Raw genomic sequence first — 15,631 nt, 5'->3', positions numbered from 1 at the left:
GTGTGTTGGACGCAGGTTCAATCAAAGCATTCAAAAGGAAATTAGAATATGGGGAGAAGGCAATAGAGTAGCACTAAGGAAATTGCTAATTCACAGTCCAGTTACGATGGGCTAAATGGCCTCCTTCTGCACTGGCACAATTCTCTGATTCTGTGATTAGACTGAAGTCCCCAAAGTCAATGATTCTGCATTATTGAGAGCATAGTAGCCTGAATTTTGTGGTTGTAACAATGATGAGATTGTCAACATTTGCCAACATTACTCTGTGAAATTCAAAGCAAATTTTGACATCAGCAAATCCCCAGTTAAACATGGAAGAGCAAAGGTTGCTGTCAGGGATTCCTTGCTCACTCACAGGGTGCACAATGGGGTCCTCGCAAATGAAAATCAATTAGAAATAACTCATTTGACATGAACTTCCACCCAATTAGTCTTACTGTAAAGTTAGAGTCACGTATTTCATCAGAAATGTAATTAGGTTTTTAACAGCATACTGTGCTCTTAAAAAATGGTTAGGATTTTCTGGCCTTTAATGTCCTGCAGCCGCTAGAAGCGAGAATTTAGCGTTCAGTCAAGTCTCCATTCACTGCAGCCGGATCAGAAAATTCCACCGGCGTAAATGGCTGTAAAATTCCGCCCAATAATTTTGTTTTTGTGGGATGTCAAATTTCACTATTTCTTGCTAAAAAACCATAGATTTTTTAAAATAACATAAACTATCTTATTAAAGCTTTGTTTATGATAATTGGTCAGATGTTTGACCGACAAAGGAGTCAAGAGTCACAGGGGAAGGGGGGCGGGGGGCGCAGGATGGAAAATTGAGATAAGGCACAATCAGATTGGCCATGATTTATTAAATGGCTGAGCAGGCCTGAGGGGGGCACATGACCAATTCCTGCTCCTATTTCTTATTCTCGTAAATTACTTCAGCCCCTATATTAATCGCACATGTGTGTCCCAATCTTTATTTAATTTTCTGGAAAATTCTGTATTGTTAATGCGAAAACCTCCTGTTATTTGTTGGTTTACTCTCTGTTTCGATATGAATTGCTGCTGAGCTTGCTTGCTGACATCACACTTATTGGATGTCAGAGATCCTGAATAGCTGGCATCAAAATGAGATTAACATGGGGAAAGGTGAAATCCACACCAAAGAGATCGCTAGAGTGGCGTCACTTTGTCGCTGACCAGATGATCCGGGCCATTAAAATTGAGACCTTAAATTTGGAGGGTGTAATGTTACTCAATTTGGCAATGTGCAGCTTCTGTAAAAGTTGCCGTTTTGTTGGACACCAAATTTGATACCGTGCATTACTTAGTTGCCTTTGAAATGAAACTGTAAACAGTTTGAAGCCTATTGCAGAAGGCCTAATGGTGTCTGCTGCTGAGATTCTTACCGGCAGGCCATGTAGTTAATTATTTTTTGCACGTTTTAGCGCTTTCAATTTAGCAACAGTTTCTAGCATTCTATCAGAACTGTCTTGAGAGATTTTGACTACAGGCTATGAATAATCTGCTTACATTTTCAGTGCATAGAGAGTTCGTTGCATACCATCTCCACAGGCAAACCCTATTTCTCCTTTCCCTTTCTGTTTGTCCTTCCCTGTAAAGTACCTGCTAAACTTCAAAGTCAGAACTATTTCCGCCCCAGTCCTAATAACCTTTCATGCCTACTGCAGAGAAGCTGTCTGATCATCACAGTCTGATGGTTTGTTGCAATTCTACACTGACTGGTTCTTCTAAACTCAATATTGATTCTATGGATATTCATTTCTTCCCTTGAAAAGAGAGCTTCATCTCTGTTTTATTTAACTGTATTAACATTTCTTCTGATCAAATTTCCAAATCTCCGCATTAATAATCTCGGGCCAATAACTGACGCATCACTTAAATTTCTTCCAGTGGCAACAGGAGAAATAAATTCTACTGTGAGCAATGTGTTGAGCTAGGACTCTGTCTGTCTCATTTCAATGGTCAATTGATCATGTTTTGATTTAATGAGCATTGTGTCCGGAGTGAATAGCTGAAGTTAAACATCCAGGCCTGAAGATTCACTCAGTTTCCATTGTCCAGTTCATTGGTAAGTCTTTAGACATAAGGGACAGAATTCTCTGGCCGTTCATGCCCCACCACCGCTGCCAGACAGGACGGAGAATTTGGCGCTCAGCCAAATCTCCATTCGCTGCAGCAGGACGGGAGAATTCCGGCTATGACTGAGGTCGGAGAATCAGGCTCAAATTGTCTTTGGGTCTCTTAAAAGAGGGTGGGTGAAATGTGTCAGAGATAAAATTTCTACCTTTAATTCGCTAAATCATAGAATCATTACAACATAGAAGGCTACGGATCAAGTGCGGGAAAATGAGATGAGAATAAATAGGATTGTGCAGACACAATGCTGCAGGGCCTCTTTTTCTACAGTAAAACTCTACGGGGGCAATTTTACCAAAAAAGTTCCAAGCGCCGAATGAACATGAAAACAGGGAATCGCGCTGTTCTTTTGGATGAGTAAAAAATTGAATCTGACCTCTCTCTGTAAAAAAAAATGCTAGATCTGTTTCAAGGGGAGGGGGCAGAGCCTAAACTCATCGAAAGCCAGCATATTACAGCAGAGGGCGCAATTGCATATGCTCAGATCTTTGTGTTTTGTGAACGCAGATATTTGTCAGTCACTGCCTCCCCCACACAGGCCGTCTGATCCTTCGACCACCACATGCCCCCCTCCCTCCCCCGCCTGGAGCGATCAGCACCCCCCCCCTTCCATGGGCCGCCCAATATCCCAACCCTTGTAGGTGCGCCCTGCTATTGTGGGGTTCTGTGGCCGATCCTCCTCTCCGCCCCATGCATGGACCGGCCAGCCACCGGTTGCAGAGTGCACTGCATTCCCCCTCCCCGATCCCAGTTGCGGAGTGCACAGCATTTCCCTCCCATTGCGCCAGGCTGGCAGTGCCAGTGTACCAGGCTGGCAGTGCTAGGTTGGAACTGCTCCTCCGCCCCTGACCTCCTGGGGAGGGCTTCAATCGCCTCTGGTCTTTCCGTCTGGCGATATCTACCCAAGAGACGTGTATAGGACAGAGCATTTTGGGAGTTAAAGCAAAGATGGTAAAAGGTCAAGAGGGAAGATAATGGCAAGTTTCATATATATATTCTCAAAGGGTAAGCTCATGTCAGGGATATAATTAAGAGGGACCTCTATGGCAGGTGGTTGAGTAATGCAAAAGTCAAAAGAAAAAGCACCACATCAGTGGCAGATTTCATCCTTTATAGACAGTTGGTGCAAGATGCATCTATATGGACTGCAAGTGCCTGGAGAAATCAGGGGTGATCTTACCAGCTCACTACACCTGTCGAACAGAGTGGCAAGCTGGGAACGTAGCATAAGAGGACAAAAAACCTTCCTGGCCCCATTTTACTGGCGAGAACAATTTTGTGCCCAGAAAGGGTGTGAAGCTCATTAGCATCAGCATGCCTGGATCTCCATATCATTCGCGAGTCCAGCACGGCTGCTTCCCCCTTCCCGGATGTTTTCCATCATGCCAGTGAGGCACATTGGCGTGAATCACTATTGGTCTCCGCTGGTCATGCTGAGGGGATTGTTGGATATTGAAACCCTTTTTGGGTGATTTGGGGAGATGGCCGGGCAGTACCCATTGTACTGTGCCCACCTGACAATGCGCACTTGGCACACTGGCAGTGACCACCTGGCACATTGCAGTGCCCACATAGCATACTGGCAGTGCCCAGCTAGTACACTGGCAGTGCCAAGAGGGTGGGCCTGATTGGAGGTTGGCTGTGATGGGGGGGCTTTGACAGAGTTGGAGGTCATGCACTCTGACAGGTACTTACGAAAGGGGGCCTCTGCAGGAGGAGTGTTGTGCAGGATGGGCCACAGAGGGAGTGATGATGGGGGAACATGCTGTGGGCCTGCCAGGGAACCCATTGGGAGGGCCCTGATGTCCCAATATGGCAATCCATGTCGGTGTAAGGGTGACAATGCCATCGATGGAGGGTGGGTGTCTGATGTCCAGAGGGGTGTGGTGGGAAAAGGTCTCTCAGTTCACTGGCAGAAAGGTGCCCAAGCACTCTGAAGCCAGCTTCACTGGCATGTTTATGCTTTGCCCCCCTCCCCTCCCCACCAGCACAAAGCTCCCATGAAATGTGACAGTGTCGGAAGATTACAGTGTAGAGCTCACCAAAATGACCAGTGCAGAGGACTCCCATTTCCTCACCGATATGACACTTGGAATTCTTTTGGGAAAGTTCCACTCATCATATTTGAACATCCAGAAGCAACCCCACATGAGTGATAGTTGCTGACTGAGGTAACTATTATTAGCCTTTGCTTATAGTTTAAAACCTGTGGGATGTTACCAGGAAGATTTAGTTCTGAGGTTAGGGAAGCAGAGGGATTCAGACGTGAGTCAGTTTAAAGGCTTTGTGTATCATTAATAATGTAGTTTAATGCATTTTTAATTTTCTTTCTTGTGTGTTTTACTGTTTAATAAAAAATTATTTTGTTTAAAATTATTACAAGGAGACTGGAACATTTCTCACTGGTCTAGATATCTTTCCTCGCATTACACCAAATTACAAAAAATACTGTTTGGAAACTAGCATTCCAAGTTTTCCTTCTGGAATTCGGAATACCTTAGCGTTTAACATGTACTGGGTTCTTAACACTGCCTAATCATTGTGTGCCTTGAATGGCCACAAGAGTATAATCGATGGTGCTTTGCATCTACGGAGTCTCATCATTGCAGTGAAACTTAACATCCTGTGTCCCTGCAAGGCTGCATCTGTTGTCATATTATAATCTTCTATGAAAATCCTGTGCTTGAGTTGGATCAACAGTACAATTAATGAAGGAATGAATGCTTCATTTGAAGAGGTCAGGCCGTTGACTAACAGCACTGCCTTGAAGTTTGCTATTCACTTCTCTATATGGTGAAGTACAGAACATTGAACAGTATTCCAATACAGCACAGCTCTAAAACAATGCCAATACAGCACCAACACAGCACCAAATCTTGTTTGGAATTAAGCAATGGCATGTGTGTCTGCATCAGCAACGAGAAAGTCGTCATCAATATTCACACTGTAATTTTATTGTGTGAATATCATCTTTTGCAAAGAATAAATAGCTAATTTATTTTCAGGGTCATAACATAGAATACAACTAGAGGCTTAGGAATAGTGCTGTGAGGCCAGAATAAATAAACACTTTAAAAAATTAGTTTTATCGACAAAAAGGGTGACAAAATGACTTTCCAAATCTTCTTCAGTTCCCTGCCCAGAGCGAGAATGGGAAAATTTGGCATTCAGCCAATACCTCATTCACTGCAGCGGCACTGGAGAATCCCAACTGCGGGCAAGGTCAGAGATTTCCTGTGCAAACGTGGCTTTATGATGGAAAAATTTGATTCACAAAGTATGCCACAATGTGACAACAGAAAATCAATTGGCACAGACAAGCAGCACTAACGAATTCATGATTTTTAATCTCATATACTTAATTTTATTTTGATAGAATAAATGTTCTGGACAGAACTTCCTAATCTCCTGTAGCTACAATTGGAGTACTAAAGTCATTAATGCAACAGAAAGATGGGTTGTTGGAATTTTACACACAGATAATTACTTATGGGAGAATAATGTGTTCAGTGAGAAATCAGCCCATTGTGTATGTAACACCACCTTTGACAGTGATTTGCAATATATATTTCAAGAAGTTCAGGTCCTCAGAGTACTTCACAAACCTATTAAGTGAGAACTGTCATGCAGCATTTATAATATTTTATAATTTTAGCTGAACTAGGAAGGACTGATGCCTTAGCCATTTGCTAATGATTCTGATAAACAGACGCAGATAGCTGTAAATTGCATATTAGTTTTGCTCTTTCATCCCCCTATTAATTTATACAATGTACCATTGAATTGAACAAGCCCTCCAGTACCTCATGTGAGTTGATTTCATTCATAAAGTGTGCCTACAGTGAGAATCAGTGGCCTTTTCAACTGCTGGAGCATCACCCTGAAAATCATTCCTATCCTTACCAAACGTGTGCACACACCCTTATTCACAGAGCCTTTGTGGAATAGGATTTCCACTTTAACATTATTTAGGGCAGAGAATCCTGAGTTTTATTTTTTGCAGAGCTCCCTTTTGGAGAGTGCTATCCGATTCCCTATTCATGTTCTTCCCTCTCCTGCCACCATCAAGTTTCGTAAAACTGTATTTTGCAGTCCCTGCAAAGATGAAAAAGTTTATTCATATGGGCTTCAACATTCTTAGCAGCACTGCTAATTCCAATCTTTAGTATTAGAGACCTCTGGGATTCAAACGAAATGCTGATCCATAATACAGCTCCTCTGGCAATGCAAGACTGTAGGGGTGGCTCTCAATCTTGGCTAAGATGTCCTCCTCAAGCCTCCCCAACAGTGTGAGCTTGCCAACCAGTTTGAGAACCATTGTGTTGGTGGACTTGGCTACATCATCAGTTACAAACAGCTCAATCTTCATCTCTGAGTTCATATTGCTCAATTGGGTTGCTGTGCCATTTCGACAATAGTTGTCCTGCACAAACACGGACCAGGAAACCTTTTTAATATAGATGTATTCCACAGTTAATAGGAGTTTTACTTCTGTCACCTGCAGTAAAAACCATAATTCACATGCATGAGTTAACATCACTATGATTGGTACCACCTGCTACAAACTTCAAATGTTTTAAACCCAATGCAATAATTAACATTTCACATTGGTTTAATGATTTTTATACACGCTCAAGGTAGTCACAATTCATGAGCTCATTAGGATGAGCTTTTTGCATTTGTAATATTACAGGATAAATGGCACAATATGCTGTATTTATTTACTGCCTATCTTTTGGGAAATTACAACATAATCTTGCAGGAATGCCTTATATGAAATTCAATGAGGACAGCTTCAGTGGTTCATGTATAAACTAGACTATATACTTTAATATTAATTACATATCTAAAAGTACACTGGAAATAAACTAACTAGTACAATTTTAAAGAGGGTGCGGGAGCAGAAAGATCGGGGAATGCATGTACAAAAAACTTTGTAAAGGCTGTCAAAAAAGTATTAAAGGATCCTTAACTTTATAAATTGGAGCATTATGTTCAAAAACAAGGAAACTATGCTAAACTTGGGTTAAATACTGGTTAGGCCCTAGCTTGAGTATTGTGGAAATTCTGACCACTAGCCTTCAGGAAGGATGTCAAAGCCCAAGAGGGTGCAGAGGAGATTCACGGGCCCAGTACCAGTGATGTGGGACTTTAGCTGTGGGAGATACACTGAGATTTTTATTCTCAGGGCGGAGAAGTTTAAGGGGAGAAATGATAAAAGAGTTCAGAATGAATAAGAGAAAATTGTTTCCAGTGGCAAAAGGCTTGATAACAAAAGAATGGGTTTAAGGTAATTCGACAGAAAAACAAGAGGTGATGTGAGGAAAAGAAAATCTGCAGCAAGCTGTTATAATGTGAAATGCACTGTCTGAAAAGGTGAAGGACGTAGATTCAATGGTAACTTTCAAAAGAAAATTGAATAAATACTTCAAGGGAAATATTTGCAGGGTTATGGGAAAAGAGCAAGGTTGTGTGTCTAATTTGATAGCTCATTCAAAGAGCCAGGACTGAATGGCCTACTTCTGTTCTGTATTGTTCCATGATTCTATATTTGCATAATGACAGATAAACCTATGAATTATATAAAATTACCCTAATTCTAACTTCAGACTCAAAATTTGGAAACTGTTCGCCTGATTTTGATTCAATCATCTTTTAAATGAGGTAAATATAATTATATATCATGTACCTTTTAGACAAAACACTTTTTCAAGAAATGGAATCTCAAGTTTTTTAGTTTAATTTGATCCCTAACTCCTCTGATGAAGTAATCCTATTGCATTCCTAACACTTCCTTTTCATTTCCTGAATTGTTTCTTTGTTTTTGCATAGATTTAGAAAATAGTTTAAAGTGTATGTCAATAATGATGAACTTACAACCAGTTTGTTGATATACACGTAGGGATCTCTGTAATTAATTGGAAAGATGTAAAAGCAAGGGACAATTTTGGTTGAAAAATTGGAATTATATTGTTTTAATGAATGGATTTCAGCCTCCTGTGTTATTACAAGTTGCTGTCGTTCAGATCAGATATTAAACTCTTTTAGATAGATGTAAAAGATCCCAATAAATCCTTCAAATGTCTCGGCCAACATTTATCTCTAAGTCAACATCTAAAGCATATTATGTTATCATTTATTTCATTGCTATTTGTGGGTGCTTGTTATGCACATAATGGCTACAAAGCACTTAGGGACATTCTGAGTTCATGAAAGGTATGAATGTAAGTATTTACTTCTTTTTAAATATGAAAAGTATTAAAAGTATATATATTTTTATTTTGCAATGAAATATGCATGATATCATGCATTTTTGGGTCTGGATAGAATTATTTTCAGTTTTATGCACGTAACATACAATTCATGTGGTTATCAATATTTGAGATGAAACTCATTTAGTAATATATTCAGTATCTATTTTCAGTACATATTTTTCCAGTATATGTTTTTTTCTTTTGCCAAGTGAAGGAGGATCTATATTAAAAGAGACATGTCATGTATAATTTGAGAAAGAAGCTTAAATATTTTAACTTCTGAGCCTAGAACACTTGATTTTTCTTTCAACCCAGAGAATGGACTGACATCCACGCACAGCCCAGGGCTCTTCTTACTACTCAATTTCACACTGGTAAGTAAACCTATCTGTGTGTGACATTTAGCCAGGCCTGGGTTATTCCTCATATGTAGTTATCTTGGTCTTATTGGAATATTTTGTTTCACAGTCTATCATACAATTCACCTTCAAGATTTCTCTTTACGTGCAATTCCAAAAAATATGTAAGAGGAAAAAAAAGGCAGATTTTTCTAAGTCTGTAACTCTCATATTAACCTTATATTTCTTGGGAAAGACTTTAAAGAGATCCCTCCTCCTCCTTCAGGTAGCATACCCTGAAAAAGATATTGCCAACAATGGACTTCCATTGGATTGGTCTATGATTATAGAACATAGAACATGGAAAAAATACAGCACAAACAGGCCCTTTGGCCCACAAGTTGCGCCGGTCATGTCCCTACCTACCTAGGCTTATATATAGGCTTACCTATAACCTTCAATCCTATTAAGTCCCATGTACTCATTCAGAAGTCTCTTAAAAGACCCTATCGAGTTTGCCTCCACCACCACTGACGGCAGCCGATTCCACTCACCCACCACCCTCTGAGTGAAAAAAGTATTCCTGACATCTCCTCTGTAACTACTCTCCAGCACCTTAAACCTGTGTCCTCTCGTAGCAGCCATTTCAGCCCTGGGAAAAAGCCTCCAAGAATCCACCCGATCTATACCTCTCAACATCTTGTACACCTCTATCAGGTCACCTCTCATCCTTCGTCTCTCCAAGGAGAAAAGACCGAGCTCCCTCAGCCTATCCTCATAAGGCATGCCAACTGATCCAGGCAACATCCTTGTAAATCTTCTCTGCACCCTTTCAATCATTTCCACATCCCTCCTGTAATTAGACAACTAGAACTGAGCACAGTACTCCAAGTGGGGTCTGACGAGGGTCTTATAAAGCTGCATCATTATCTCCTGACTCCTAAACTCAATCCCTCGATTGATGAAGGCCAGCACACCATACGCCTTCCTAACCACCTCCTCTACCTGCAAGGCCAATTTAAGAGTCCTATGGACCCGGACCCCAAGGTCCTTCTGATCCTCTACAGTACTAAGAGTCTTTCCCTTAATATTGTACTCCTTCATCCCATTTGACCTGCCAAAATGGACCACTACGCATTTATCTGGGTTGAAGTCCATCTGCCACTTCCCGCCCAGTCTTGGATCCTATCTATGTCACGCTGCAGCTTCTGACATCCCTCCAAACTATCCACAACACCACCAACCTTCGTGTCATCGGCAAACTTACCAACCCATCCCTCCACTTCCTCATCCAGGTCATTTATGAAAATGACAAACAGCACGGGTCCCAGAACAGATCCCTGGGGCACTCCACTGGTGACCGATCTCCATTCAGAAAAAGACCCATCTACAACCAATAAATTATGCTTGGCAAATTATTGCAGTGGTCTGCCACTGTGTCTTGCAGTATAATTGTCTAGAAAACTCTCATACTTTTGCCACCTACTATCAAATGCATTGGAAGGACTCATATATTGATCATCTACCCATATGACTGTGTTATGAACACATAAGTCCTGAAGTGGGGCTTGAACCCAAAGCATCTGACCCAGAACTAGGGATGCCATCCATCATAACACAAGACCTCTGATTTAAGGAGACTATTCTCATAAAATAGTGCATTTGCTCATTTCTCCCTTTACAAATATTATTATTATCATATGTACTCCTCCAGATGGGAGGGATGGATTGGATTATTCCAGCAATGAAATCCATTCCATCCTGTGATCAATTAACAGGAAGCACAGTTCAACTAGACCAATCATTCAATTTTCATGGCTCCTCTCCAAATAGAAAATAAGTAATTTCTGACTCTAATTCAAAAGTTTGAGCTTTCTTTGTAAGAACAAAATGTTTTTTTAAAGTTTATTTATTCGTGTCATAAGTAGGCTTACATTAACACTTTGATTTGATCTGATTTGATTTATTATTGTCACATGTATTATCACATGTGAAAAGTATTGTTTCTTGCGTAGCATACAGACAGAGCATACCATTCATAGAGAAGGAAACAAGAGAGTGTAGAATGTAGTGTTACAGTCATAGCTAGGCTATAGAGAAAGATCAACTTAAGTCCATTCAAATGTCTGACACTAGCAGGGAAGAAGCTGTTCTTGAGTCGGTTGGTATGTGACCTCAGACTTTTGTATCTTTTTCCTGACCGCAAAAGGTGGAAGAGAGAATGTCCGGAGTACATGGGGTTCTTAATTATGCTGGCTGCTTTGTCGAGGCAGCGGGAAGTGGAGACAGAGTCAATGGATAGGAGGCTGCAATGAAGTTACTGTGCAAATCCCCGAGTTGCCACACTCCGGTGTCTGTTCGGGTACATTGAGGGAGAATTTAGTATGGATAATGCACCTAACCAGCCCGTCTTTCAGACTGTGGGAGGAAACCCACTCAGACACAGGGAGAATGTGCAGATCCCGTACAGACTGTAACCCAAGCCAGGAATCAAACCCGGGTCCCTGCTGCTGTGAGGCAGTGATGTTAACCACTCTACCACTGTGCCACCCTATGCACAGTGCACGGTGGCACAGTATCTCTCCTCTTTAAACAACAGGTGGCTTGAAGAGTGATGGCATACATTCCACAATTTGTGCTTTATCAAAGGATTCATTAGCTTTAGCTCACGGCTTTCACAGTTCTATGCATACTCCGCCTCAGTGCCCCACTGCAAACACTCCCCAGATCGGAGAACAGTGGCAACCAGAATCTGATGATGTGATATGGTCCTGATTTGTTCTGTTACGCCTACAGATAAATAATGAGAACAAACTACAATGAATCTTTGAACCTGTTGAAAAATGGGCACCTGTTTGCATATTACAGAAATCAGTCATTGACATTTTTGCCTGCCTTTGTTTGTGAAAAACATGTTCTTTGCAATTAATTTTGTAGAAGTTTGGACGTCCTGCATCTTGTATGCCTATTAAATGCAAGCTTGGATAACAAAGAATAAAACTCATTTGAGTACTGAAGTAAACTATATTTATACTCCCCAATTCACGTCTATGAATACTTTATTTCTGCATTCAGTGTCACAACACACTGAATATGAATATTTATATAGACTGACAGTGCAAGAAAAATGCTGCAATGATCGTCTTGATAAATCACTGTCAGTAGTTGAGGGCAGATACTGAGATGTGAAGCAGTTGTGTTAAGTATCAATTAAATATTGCAATATAACCTTCTTTTCAAATAGACAGATCATTAATAAAAATTATTGCTGAATAGTGTGGTTGTTATTCACATCTGGTGTGTATGTACAAGGCTATAACACCATGCTGCAAACACTCATATCCTGTGTTCGAGTTTCACCAACTAATTAGTATCTTAAAAAGAGGTTAGATGATTTTACTTCTGCCTATCTTTTTCTATAATAACACAGGAGGACTTAGATATTCTTATGTGTTACCATAGACAGAGTGCATGTGTTTTCTTCCGACCGACAATCACTATGTTTTGTACAGAAAGAGGTGTGTGTTTTCTAACCCCTTTGACTGTGTGTTCCAATTAAATAATTCAGCAGCAAGCTTTTGTGAGTCAAACAATAAAGAAGGTGATGCATTCTCCCACACTTGTGCTGAATCACTGCCATATTACCTACGTGATGTCATATGCAAACGCATACACACACACAGATTGGAGATAGTTGAAGGTAATGTACTTTTACAGATCATAGTTATCTCAGTCTTTGATTTACTAACATTAGTTTCCTGTGAGGCAGGCCTGATTTTTTGAATGATATTGATGTGTTAAAGTTGAAGTGAGGGTAATGCAGTATTGAAGGGTTCACAGCAGGTTGTGAGGTTGCTTGCAGTCAAATAGCTACTAGGTTGATTCTCAGGTGAACTTTAAACTGGAACAGGTGTCATAGAATCACAGAATCCCTACGGTGCAGAAGGAAGCCATTTGGCCCATCGAGTCTGCACCCAGGTCCTGTCCAATCCCTGTAACCCACATATTTACCCCACTAATTCCTCTAACCTACACATCCCAGGACACTGAGGGCAATTTATCATGGCCAATGCACCTAACCTACACATCTTTGGACTGTGGGAGGAAATCGGAGCACCCGGAGGAAACCACGCAAACACAGGAAGAACATGCAAACTCCACACAGACAATCACCCAAGCCGGGAATCGAATCCAGATCCCTGGAGCTGTGAGGCAACAGTGCTAACCACTGTGCCACCTTCTACATGTTGGGATCTTCCACTTTCAAGATATTGCTGTCAATTACCTTGGTGGCTTGATGAGTTGCAGCTCCTTCATGTTCTGTCTTTCTGGCAAACTGACAACTGATGACAGCTGCAAACAGTTCTTAGTTGATTTTTAAAAACAGAAAAAACACAGCTTTCCCAGTGTGGCTTTTCACAAGTCCAAATAAGAGAAGGGCATTCATGTTAACTTCATATCTTGTGTTGTGTATTAACACCTCTGAGGTCCAGGTTTGAATGGGAAAATACAAACTGATACAATGGGATAGTGTTAGAGGCCATTCATTTCCAAATGCCATCAATTGAATTTTTTGTTTCCCTTATGCTCAGTATGAAACAGGGCGACAGTCAGTCTGGAAAGCTCAATTGGCCATAGTTTCTGGGCTCCCCCAGCATTGGATTTGAGGGGTACCCCAAGGATGAGCGGGGAATCCCTCTCAGAAGTTCCCGGGTAAGCATTTGCATGGCAATTGTCCAGACGTGCTAATTTGCTCTGGGGAATTGTGTTGGGTTGGGAGCCATCTGCAAAGGTGATTTAAATCACAAACTTTGGATGGTTCTGTCAGGGTTACACTAATGGTTACTCCAAAAAAATGTTCGAATAAACAAAACCATTTCTAACTTCTACATAACTCATTGAAACAATCAAACATGTGCATGTATGTAAATACTTGGGGTGTGGTGAATAAAACTGGTGTTGGGGCTGATAGATATTTAGAAATATGGAAAAATGCAGAAGGTCTGCCAACATCTAATCTCTTTCCCTCCAATTAGATATTAAATATTTCTGGATGCGAGGTATTCAGGATGGATAGAGAAGGAAGGAAAGGGGAGACTGGCAGCTAGCATAAAGGGAATCCCAAAGTATTGTATAGGCACATAGAGTGATAGAGTCATAGAGGTTTACAGCATGGAAACAGGACCTTCGGAACAACTTGTCCATGCTGCCCTTTTTAAAAAACCCATAAGCTAATCCCAATTGCCCGCATTTGGCCCATATCCCTCTATACCCATCTTACCCATGTAACTGTCTAGATGCTTTTTAAAAGACAAAATTATACCCGCCTCTACTACTACCCCTGGCAGCTTGTTCCAGACACTCACCACCCTCTGTGTGAAAAAAATTGCCCTTCTGGACACTTTTGAATCTCTCCCCTCTCACCTTAAACCTATGCCCTCTAGTTTTAGACTCCCCTACCTTTGGACAAAGATATTGACTATCTGGCTGATCTATGCCCCTTCATTATTTTGTATACCTCTATAAGCTCACCCCCTCAGCCTTCTACGCTCCAGAGAAAAGAGTCCCAGTCTATCCAGCCTCTCCTTATAACTCAAACCATCAAGTCCCGGTAGCATCCTAGTAAATCTTTTCTGCACTCTTTCTAGTTTAATACTATCCTTTCTATAATAGGGTGACCAGAACTGTACACAGTACTCCAAATGTGGCCTTACCAATGTCTTGTACAACTTCAACAAGACGTCCCAACTCCTGTATTCAAAGTTCTGAACAATGAAACCAAGCATGCTGAATGCATTCTTCACCATTCTGTCCACCTGTGACTCTACTTTCAAGGAACTATGAACATGTACCCCTCGATCTCTTTGTTCTGTAACTCTCCCCAACGTCCTACCATTAACTGAGTAAGTCCTGCCCTGGTTCAATCTACCAAAATGCATCACCTCGCATTTATCTAAATTAAACTCCATCTGCCATTCGTCAGTCCGCTGGCCCAATTAATCAAGATCCCGTTGCAATCGGAGATAACTTTCTTCACTGTCCACCATGCCACCAATCTTGGTGTCATCTGCAAACTTACTAACCATGCCTCCTATGTTCTCATCCAAATCATTAATGTAAATGACAAATAACAGTGGACCCAGCACTGATCCCTGAGGCACACCACTGGTCACAGGCCTCCAGTTTGAAAAACAATCCTCTACAACCATCCTCTGGCTTCTATCAAGAAGTTAATTTTGTATCCATTTAGATACCTCACCCTGGATCCGGTGAGATTTAACCTTATGCAACAACCTACCATGCGGTACCTTGTCAAAGGCCTTGCTAAAGTCCATGTAGACAACATCAACTGCTCTGCCCTCATCTACCTTCTTCGTTACCCCTTCAAAAAACTCAATCAAATTTGTGAGACATGATTTTCCACTCACAAAGCCATGCTGAATGTGCCTAATCAGTCCTTCTATCTCTAAATGTCTGTAGATCCTGTCTCTCAAAATACCTTCCAACAACTTACCCACCACAGATGTGAGGTTCACTGGTCTGTAGTTCCCAGGCTTTTCCCTGCAACCCTTTTTAAACAAAGGCACAACATTTGCCACCCTCCAATCTTCAGGCACCTCACTCGTGACTATCGATGATTCAAATATCTCTGCGAGGGGATCCACAATTTCCTCTCTAGCCTTCCATAATGTCCTGCATAATTTCAGCAGGTCCCGCGGATTCATCTACCTTGATGCACTTTAAGACTTTCAGCACCTCTTTCTCTGTAATATGTACACTCCTCGAGACATCACTATTTATTTCCCCATAACATCCCATAATAAGTTCCCTAACATCCATGTTTTTTTCAACAGTAAATACTGATGAGAAATATTCATTTAGGATCTCACC

This window comes from Mustelus asterias, chromosome 4, assembly GCF_964213995.1.
Source record: "Mustelus asterias chromosome 4, sMusAst1.hap1.1, whole genome shotgun sequence".
In the NCBI taxonomy this organism is placed as follows: domain Eukaryota; kingdom Metazoa; phylum Chordata; class Chondrichthyes; order Carcharhiniformes; family Triakidae; genus Mustelus; species Mustelus asterias.
This window is presented reverse-complemented; position numbering follows the sequence as displayed.